The following is a 10,474-nucleotide window of genomic DNA, read 5'->3' as shown; positions in this document are numbered from 1 at the left end:
ATTTTCATTCACTTTTACCCATTCCTCAAATCTTGTGTTTAGGGACCCTGGAAGCTTGACAATCACTTTAAACATCTCATTTTATCTTTAAAAGTGATTTTCCACATACAAATGTGAATTGTAGTTAAAAGAGGCAACATTTGAAAACGGACCATTTTTTACGTTTCTGAAGCATGTCGTAAGGGGGGGTGGTTATCCCTTTCGTCAAAAATTGGGCGTTTTCGCTTGAACAATAAAGGCCTACAAATGTTATTTAGTTCACTTCCCGTGGAGGAAAAACACTTTTTAAGGCCGCAGAGTGAGTAAATTGGCCATATTCATTCACTTTTACCCATTCCTCAAATCTTGTGTTTAAGGCCCCTGGAAGCATGAAAATCACTTTAAACATCTCATTTTATCTTTAAAAGGGATTTTCCACATACAAATGTGAATTGTAGTTCAAAGAGGCAACATTTGAAAACAGACCATTTTTTTAGTTTCTGAAGCATGTCGTAAGGGGGGGTGGTTATCTCTTTCATCAAAAATCGGACGTTTTTGATTGAACAATAAAGGCCTACAAATGTTATTTAATTCACTTTCTGGGGTGGAGAAAAACTTTTTAAGGCCTCAGAGTGAATAAATTGGCCATTTTCATTCACATTTACCCATTCCTCAAATCTTGTGTTTAGGGCCCCTGGAAGCTTGAAAATCACTTTAAACATCTCATTTTATCTTTAAAAGTGATTTTCCACGTACAAATGTGAATTGTAGTTCAAAGAGGCAACATTTGAAAACGGACTATTTTTTACGTTTCTGAAGCTTGTCGTAAGGGGGGGTGGTTATCTCTTTCGTCAAAAATCGGACGTTTTCGCTTGAACAATAAAGGCCTACAAATGTTATTTAGTTCACTTCCCGTGGAGGAGAAACACTTTTTAAGGCCGCAGACTGAGTAAATTGGCCATATTCATTCACTTTTACCCATTCCTCAAATCTTGTGTTTAAGGCCCCTGGAAGCATGAAAATCACTTTAAACATCTCATTTTATTTTTAATAGTGATTTTCCACGTACAAATGTGAATTGTAGTTCAAAGAGGCAACATTTGAAAACGGACCATTTTTTACGTTTCTGAAGCATGTCGTAAGGGGGGGTGGTTATCTCTTTCGTCAAAAATCGCGTGTTTTCGCTTGAACAATAAAGGCCTACAAATGTTATTTAGTTCACTTCCCGTGGAGGAGAAACACTTTTTAAGGCCGCAGAGTGAGTAAATTGGCCATTTTCATTCACTTTTACCCATTCCTCAAATCTCGTGTTTAAGGCCCCTGGAAGCATGAAAATCACTTTAAACATCTCATTTTATCTTTAATAGTGATTTTCCACGTACAAATGTGAATTGTAGTTCAAAGAGGCAACATTTGAAAACGGACCATTTTTTACGTTTCTGAAGCATGTCGTAAGGGGGGGTGGTTATCTCTTTCGTCAAAAATCGGGTGTTTTCGCTTGAACAATAAAGGCCTACAAATGTTATTTAGTTCACTTCCCGTGGAGGAGAAACACTTTTTAAGGCCGCAGAGTGAGTAAATTGGCCATATTCATTCACTTTTACCCATTCCTCAAATCTTGTGTTTAAGGCCCCTGGAAGCATGAAAATCACTTTAAACATGTCATTTTATTTTTAATAGTGATTTTCCACGTACAAATGTGAATTGTAGTTCAAAGAGGCAACATTTGAAAACGGACCATTTTTTACGTTTCTGAAGCATGTCGTAAGGGGGGGTGATTATCTCTTTCGTCAAAAATCCGGCGTTTTTGCTTGAACAATAAAGGCCTACAAATGTTATTTAGTTCACTTCCCGTGGAGGAGAAACACTTTTTAAGGCCGCAGAGTGAGTAAATTGGCCATTTTCATTCACTTTTACCCATTCCTCAAATCTCGTGTTTAAGGCCCCTGGAAGCATGAAAATCACCTTAAACATCTCATTTTATCTGTAAAAGTGATTTTCCACGTACAAATGTGAATTGTAGTTCAAAGAGGCAACATTTGAAAACGGACCATTTTTTACGTTTCTGAAGCTTGTCGTAAGGGGGGGTGCTTATCTCTTTCGTCAAAATCGGGCGTTGTCGCTTGAACAATAAAGGCCTACAAATGTTATTTAGTTCACTTCCCGTGGAGGAGAAACACTTTTTAAGGCCGCAGACTGAGTAAATTGGCCATATTCATTCACTTTTACCCATTCCTCAAATCTTGTGTTTAAGGCCCCTGGAAGCATGAAATCACTTTAAACATCTCATTTTATCTTTAATAGTGATTTTCCACGTACAAATGTGAATTGTAGTTCAAAGAGGCAACATTTGAAAACAGACCATTTTTTTAGTTTCTGAAGCATGTCGTAAGGGGGGGTGGTTATCTCTTTCGTCAAAAATCGGGTGTTTTCGCTTGAACAATAAAGGCCTACAAATGTTATTTAGTTCACTTCCCGTGGAGGAGAAACACTTTTTATGGCCGCAGAGTGAGTAAATTGGCCATATTCATTCACTTTTACCCATTCCTCAAATCTTGTGTTTAAGGCCCCTGGAAGCATGAAAATCACTTTAAACATCTCATTTTATCTTTAAAAGTGATTTTTCACGTACAAATGTGAATTGTAGTTCAAAGAGGCAACATTTGAAAACAGACCATTTTTTTAGTTTCTGAAGCATGTTGTTAGGGGGGGGTGGTTATCTCTTTCATCAAAAATCGGACGTTTTTGATTGAACAATAAAGACCTCCAAATGTTATTTTATTCACTTCCCGTGGAGGAGAAACACTTTTTAAGGCCGCAGAGTGAGTAAATTGGCCATTTTCATTCACTTTTACCCATTCCTCAAATCTCGTGTTTAAGGCCCCTGGAAGCATGAAAATCACTTTAAACATCTCATTTTATCTTTAATAGTGATTTTCCATGTACAAATGTGAATTGTAGTTCAAAGAGGCAACATTTGAAAACAGACCATTTTTTTAGTTTCTGAAGCATGTCGTAAGGGGGGGTGGTTATCTCTTTCGTCAAAATCGGGCGTTTTCGCTTGAACAATAAAGGCCTACAAATGTTATTTAGTTCACTTCCCGTGGAGGAGAAACACTTTTTAAGGCCGCAGACTGAGTAAATTGGCCATATTCATTCACTTTTACCCATTCCTCAAATCTTGTGTTTAAGGCCCCTGGAAGCATGAAAATCACTTTAAACATCTCATTTTATCTTTAATAGTGATTTTCCACGTACAAATGTGAATTGTAGTTCAAAGAGGCAACATTTGAAAACGGACCATTTTTTACGTTTCTGAAGCTTGTCGTAAGGGGGGGTGGTTATCTCTTTTGTCAAAAATCGGGCGTTTTCGCTTGAACAATAAAGGCCTACAAATGTTATTTAGTTCACTTCCCGTGGAGGAGAAACACTTTTTAAGGCCGCAGAGTGAGTAAATTGGCCATATTCATTCACTTTTACCCATTCCTCAAATCTTGTGTTTAAGGCCCCTGGAAGCATGAAAATCACTTTAAACATCTCATTTTATCTTTAAAAGTGATTTTCCACGTACAAATGTGAATTGTAGTTCAAAGAGGCAACATTTGAAAACAGACCATTTTTTTAGTTTCTGAAGCATGTTGTAAGGGGGGGTGGTTATCTCTTTCATAAAAAATCGGACGTTTTTGATTGAACAATAAAGACCTCCAAATGTTATTTTATTCACTTCCCGTGGAGGAGAAACACTTTTTAAGGCCGCAGAGTGAGTAAATTGGCCATTTTCATTCACTTTTACCCATTCCTCAAATCTCGTGTTTAAGGCCCCTGGAAGCATGAAAATCACTTTAAACATCTCATTTTATCTTTAAAAGTGATTTTCCACGTACAAATGTGAATTGTAGTTCAAAGAGGCAACATTTGAAAACAGACCATTTTTTTAGTTTCTGAAGCATGTCGTAAGGGGGGGTGGTTATCTCTTTCATCAAAAATCGGATGTTTTTAATTGAACAGTAAAGGCCTACAAATGTTATTTAATTCACTTTCTGGGGTGGAGTAAAACTTTTTAAGGCCTCAGAGTGAATAAATTGGCCATTTTCATTCACTTTTACCCATTCCTCAAATCTTGTGTTTAGGGACCCTGGAAGCTTGACAATCACTTTAAACATCTCATTTTATCTTTAAAAGTGATTTTCCACATACAAATGTGAATTGTAGTTAAAAGAGGCAACATTTGAAAACGGACCATTTTTTACGTTTCTGAAGCATGTCGTAAGGGGGGGTGGTTATCCCTTTCGTCAAAAATTGGGCGTTTTCGCTTGAACAATAAAGGCCTACAAATGTTATTTAGTTCACTTCCCGTGGAGGAAAAACACTTTTTAAGGCCGCAGAGTGAGTAAATTGGCCATATTCATTCACTTTTACCCATTCCTCAAATCTTGTGTTTAAGGCCCCTGGAAGCATGAAAATCACTTTAAACATCTCATTTTATCTTTAAAAGGGATTTTCCACATACAAATGTGAATTGTAGTTCAAAGAGGCAACATTTGAAAACAGACCATTTTTTTAGTTTCTGAAGCATGTCGTAAGGGGGGGTGGTTATCTCTTTCATCAAAAATCGGACGTTTTTGATTGAACAATAAAGGCCTACAAATGTTATTTAATTCACTTTCTGGGGTGGAGAAAAACTTTTTAAGGCCTCAGAGTGAATAAATTGGCCATTTTCATTCACATTTACCCATTCCTCAAATCTTGTGTTTAGGGCCCCTGGAAGCTTGAAAATCACTTTAAACATCTCATTTTATCTTTAAAAGTGATTTTCCACGTACAAATGTGAATTGTAGTTCAAAGAGGCAACATTTGAAAACGGACTATTTTTTACGTTTCTGAAGCTTGTCGTAAGGGGGGGTGGTTATCTCTTTCGTCAAAAATCGGACGTTTTCGCTTGAACAATAAAGGCCTACAAATGTTATTTAGTTCACTTCCCGTGGAGGAGAAACACTTTTTAAGGCCGCAGACTGAGTAAATTGGCCATATTCATTCACTTTTACCCATTCCTCAAATCTTGTGTTTAAGGCCCCTGGAAGCATGAAAATCACTTTAAACATCTCATTTTATTTTTAATAGTGATTTTCCACGTACAAATGTGAATTGTAGTTCAAAGAGGCAACATTTGAAAACGGACCATTTTTTACGTTTCTGAAGCATGTCGTAAGGGGGGGTGGTTATCTCTTTCGTCAAAAATCGCGTGTTTTCGCTTGAACAATAAAGGCCTACAAATGTTATTTAGTTCACTTCCCGTGGAGGAGAAACACTTTTTAAGGCCGCAGAGTGAGTAAATTGGCCATTTTCATTCACTTTTACCCATTCCTCAAATCTCGTGTTTAAGGCCCCTGGAAGCATGAAAATCACTTTAAACATCTCATTTTATCTTTAATAGTGATTTTCCACGTACAAATGTGAATTGTAGTTCAAAGAGGCAACATTTGAAAACGGACCATTTTTTACGTTTCTGAAGCATGTCGTAAGGGGGGGTGGTTATCTCTTTCGTCAAAAATCGGGTGTTTTCGCTTGAACAATAAAGGCCTACAAATGTTATTTAGTTCACTTCCCGTGGAGGAGAAACACTTTTTAAGGCCGCAGAGTGAGTAAATTGGCCATATTCATTCACTTTTACCCATTCCTCAAATCTTGTGTTTAAGGCCCCTGGAAGCATGAAAATCACTTTAAACATGTCATTTTATTTTTAATAGTGATTTTCCACGTACAAATGTGAATTGTAGTTCAAAGAGGCAACATTTGAAAACGGACCATTTTTTACGTTTCTGAAGCATGTCGTAAGGGGGGGTGGTTATCTCTTTCGTCAAAAATCGCGTGTTTTCGCTTGAACAATAAAGGCCTACAAATGTTATTTAGTTCACTTCCCGTGGAGGAGAAACACTTTTTAAGGCCGCAGAGTGAGTAAATTGGCCATTTTCATTCACTTTTACCCATTCCTCAAATCTTGTGTTTAGGGCCCCTGGAAGCTTGAAAATCACTTTAAACATCTCATTTTATCTTTAAAAGTGATTTTCCACGTACAAATGTGAATTGTAGTTCAAAGAGGCAACATTTGAAAACAGACCATTTTTTTAGTTTCTGAAGCATGTCGTAAGGGGGGGTGGTTATCTCTTTCATCAAAAATCGGACGTTTTTAATTGAACAGTAAAGGCCTACAAATGTTATTTAATTCACTTTCTGGGCTGGAGTAAAACTTTTTAAGGCCTCAGAGTGAATAAATTGGCCATTTTCATTCACTTTTACCTATTCCTCAAATCTTGTGTTTAGGGCCCCTGGAAGCTTGACAATCACTTTAAACATCTCATTTTATCTTTAAAAGTGATTTTCCACGTACAAATGTGAATTGTAGTTAAAAGAGGCAACATTTGAACACGGACCATTTTTTACGTTTCTGAAGCATGTCGTAAGGGGGGGTGGTTATCCCTTTCGTCAAAAATTGGGCGTTTTCGCTTGAACAATAAAGGCCTACAAATGTTATTTAGTTCACTTCCCGTGGAGGAAAAACACTTTTTAAGGCCGCAGAGTGAGTAAATTGGCCATATTCATTCACTTTTACCCATTCCTCAAATCTTGTGTTTAAGGCCCCTGGAAGCATGAAAATCACTTTAAACATCTCATTTTATCTTTAAAAGTGATTTTCCACGTACAAATGTGAATTGTAGTTCAAAGAGGCAACATTTGAAAACAGACCATTTTTTTTAGTTTCTGAAGCATGTCGTAAGGGGGGGTGGTTATCTCTTTCATCAAAAATCGGACGTTTTTGATTGAACAATAAAGGCCTACAAATGTTATTTAATTCACTTTCTGGGGTGGAGAAAAACTTTTTAAGGCCTCAGAGTGAATAAATTGGCCATTTTCATTCACATTTACCCATTCCTCAAATCTTGTGTTTAGGGCCCCTGGAAGCTTGAAAATCACTTTAAACATCTCATTTTATCTTTAAAAGTGATTTTCCACGTACAAATGTGAATTGTAGTTCAAAGAGGCAACATTTGAAAACGGACCATTTTTTACGTTTCTGAAGCTTGTCGTAAGGGGGGGTGGTTATCTCTTTCGTCAAAAATCGGGCGTTTTCGCTTGAACAATAAAGGCCTACAAATGTTATTTAGTTCACTTCCCGTGGAGGAGAAACACTTTTTAAGGCCGCAGAGTGAGTAAATTGGCCATTTTCATTCACTATTACCCATTCCTCAAATCTCGTGTTTAAGGCCCCTGGAAGCATGAAAATCACTTTAAACATCTCATTTTATCTTTAAAGGTGATTTTCCAAGTACAAATGTGAATTGTAGTTCAAAGAGGCAACATTTGAAAACGGACCATTTTTTACGTTTCTGAAGCATGTCGTAAGGGGGGGTGGTTATCTCTTTCGTCAAAAATCGGGCGTTTTTGCTTGAACAATAAAGGCTACAAATGTTATTTAGTTCACTTCCCGTGGAGGAGAAACACTTTTTAAGGCCGCAGAGTGAGTAAATTGGCCATATTCATTCACTTTTACCCATTCCTCAAATCTTGTGTTTAAGGCCCCTGGAAGCATGAAAGTCACTTTAAACATCTCATTTTATCTTTAAAAGTGATTTTCCACGTACAAATGTGAATTGTAGTTCAAAGAGGCAACATTTGAAAACGGACCATTTTTTACGTTTCTGAAGCATGTCGTAAGGGGGGGTGGTTATCTCTTTCATCAAAAATCGGACGTTTTTGATTGAACAATAAAGGCCTCCAAATGTTATTTTATTCACTTCCCGTGGAGGAGAAACACTTTTTAAGGCTGCAGAGTGAGTAAATTGGCCATTTTCATTCACTTTTACCCATTCCTCAAATCTCGTGTTTAAGGACCCTGGAAGCATGAAAATCACTTTAAACATCTCATTTTATCTTTAAAAGTGATTTTCCACGTACAAATGTGAATTGTAGTTCAAAGAGGCAACATTTGAAAATGGACCATTTTTTCCTTTCTGAAGCATGTCGTAAGGGGGGGTGGTTATCTCTTTCACCAAAAAAAACGCGTTTTTGATTGAACAATAAAGGCCTCCAAATGTTATTTTATTCACTTCCCGTGGAGGAGAAACACTTTTTAAGGCCGCAGACTGAGTAAATTGGCCATATTCATTCACTTTTACCCATTCCCCAAATCTTGTGTTTAAGGCCCCTGGAAGCATGAAAATCACTTTAAACATCTCCTGTTATCTTTAAAAGTGATTTTCCACGTGCAAATGTGAATTGTAGTTCAAAGAGGCAACATTTGAAAACAGACCATTTTTTTAGTTTCTGAAGCATGTCGTAAGGGGGGGTGGTTATCTCTTTCATCAAAAATCGGACGTTTTTAATTGAACAATAAAGGCCTACAAATGTTATTTAATTCACTTTCTGGGGTGGAGAAAAACTTTTTAAGGCCTCAGAGTGAATAAATTGGCCATTTTCATTCACTTTTACCCATTCCTCAAATCTTGTGTTTAGGGCCCCTGGAAGCTTGAAAATCACTTTAAACATCTCATTTTATCTTTAAAAGTGATTTACCACGTACAAATGTCAATTGTAGTTAAAAGAGGCAACATTTGAAAACGGACCATTTTTTACGTTTCTGAAGCATGTCGTAAGGGGGGGTGATTATCTCTTTCGTCAAAAATCCGGCGTTTTTGCTTGAACAATAAAGGCCTACAAATGGTATTTAGTTCACTTCCCGTGGAGGAGAAACACTTTTTAAGGCCGCAGAGTGAGTAAATTGGCCATTTTCATTCACTTTTACCCATTCCTCAAATCTCGTGTTTAAGGCCCCTGGAAGCATGAAAATCACCTTAAACATCTCATTTTATCTGTAAAAGTGATTTTCCACGTACAAATGTGAATTGTAGTTCAAAGAGGCAACATTTGAAAACGGACCATTTTTTACGTTTCTGAAGCTTGTCGTAAGGGGGGGTGCTTATCTCTTTCGTCAAAATCGGGCGTTGTCGCTTGAACAATAAAGGCCTACAAATGTTATTTAGTTCACTTCCCGTGGAGGAGAAACACTTTTTAAGGCCGCAGACTGAGTAAATTGGCCATATTCATTCACTTTTACCCATTCCTCAAATCTTGTGTTTAAGGCCCCTGGAAGCATGAAATCACTTTAAACATCTCATTTTATCTTTAATAGTGATTTTCCACGTACAAATGTGAATTGTAGTTCAAAGAGGCAACATTTGAAAACAGACCATTTTTTTAGTTTCTGAAGCATGTCGTAAGGGGGGGTGGTTATCTCTTTCGTCAAAAATCGGGTGTTTTCGCTTGAACAATAAAGGCCTACAAATGTTATTTAGTTCACTTCCCGTGGAGGAGAAACACTTTTTAAGGCCGCAGAGTGAGTAAATTGGCCATATTCATTCACTTTTACCCATTCCTCAAATCTTGTGTTTAAGGCCCCTGGAAGCATGAAAATCACTTTAAACATCTCATTTTATCTTTAAAAGTGATTTTCCACGTACAAATGTGAATTGTAGTTCAAAGAGGCAACATTTGAAAACAGACCATTTTTTTAGTTTCTGAAGCATGTCGTAAGGGGGGGGTGGTTATCTCTTTCGTCAAAATCGGGCGTTTTCGCTTGAACAATAAAGGCCTACAAATGTTATTTAGTTCACTTCCCGTGGAGGAGAAACACTTTTTAAGGCCGCAGAGTGAGTAAATTGGCCATTTTCATTCACTTTTACCCATTCCTCAAATCTCGTGTTTAAGGCCCCTGGAAGCATGAAAATCACTTTAAACATCTCATTTTATCTTTAAAAGTGATTTTCCACGTACAAATGTGAATTGTAGTTCAAAGAGGCAACATTTGAAAACAGACCATTTTTTTAGTTTCTGAAGCATGTCGTAAGGGGGGGGTGGTTATCTCTTTCATCAAAAATCGGACGTTTTTAATTGAACAGTAAAGGCCTACAAATGTTATTTAATTCACTTTCTGGGGTGGAGTAAAACTTTTTAAGGCCTCAGAGTGAATAAATTGGCCATTTTCATTCACTTTTACCCATTCCTCAAATCTTGTGTTTAGGGACCCTGGAAGCTTGACAATCACTTTAAACATCTCATTTTATCTTTAAAAGTGATTTTCCACGTACAAATGTGAATTGTAGTTAAAAGAGGCAACATTTGAAAACGGACCATTTTTACGTTTCTGAAGCATGTCGTAAGGGGGGGTGGTTATCCCTTTCGTCAAAAATTGGGCGTTTTCGCTTGAACAATAAAGGCCTACAAATGTTATTTAGTTCACTTCCCGTGGAGGAAAAACACTTTTTAAGGCCGCAGAGTGAGTAAATTGGCCATATTCATTCACTTTTACCCATTCCTCAAATCTTGTGTTTAAGGCCCCTGGAAGCATGAAAATCACTTTAAACATCTCATTTTATCTTTAAAAGGGATTTTCCACATACAAATGTGAATTGTAGTTCAAAGAGGCAACATTTGAAAACAG

Source organism: Triturus cristatus, chromosome 7, assembly GCF_964204655.1.
Source record: "Triturus cristatus chromosome 7, aTriCri1.1, whole genome shotgun sequence".
NCBI classification, from domain to species: domain Eukaryota; kingdom Metazoa; phylum Chordata; class Amphibia; order Caudata; family Salamandridae; genus Triturus; species Triturus cristatus.
Note: the sequence above shows the minus strand (reverse complement) of the source record.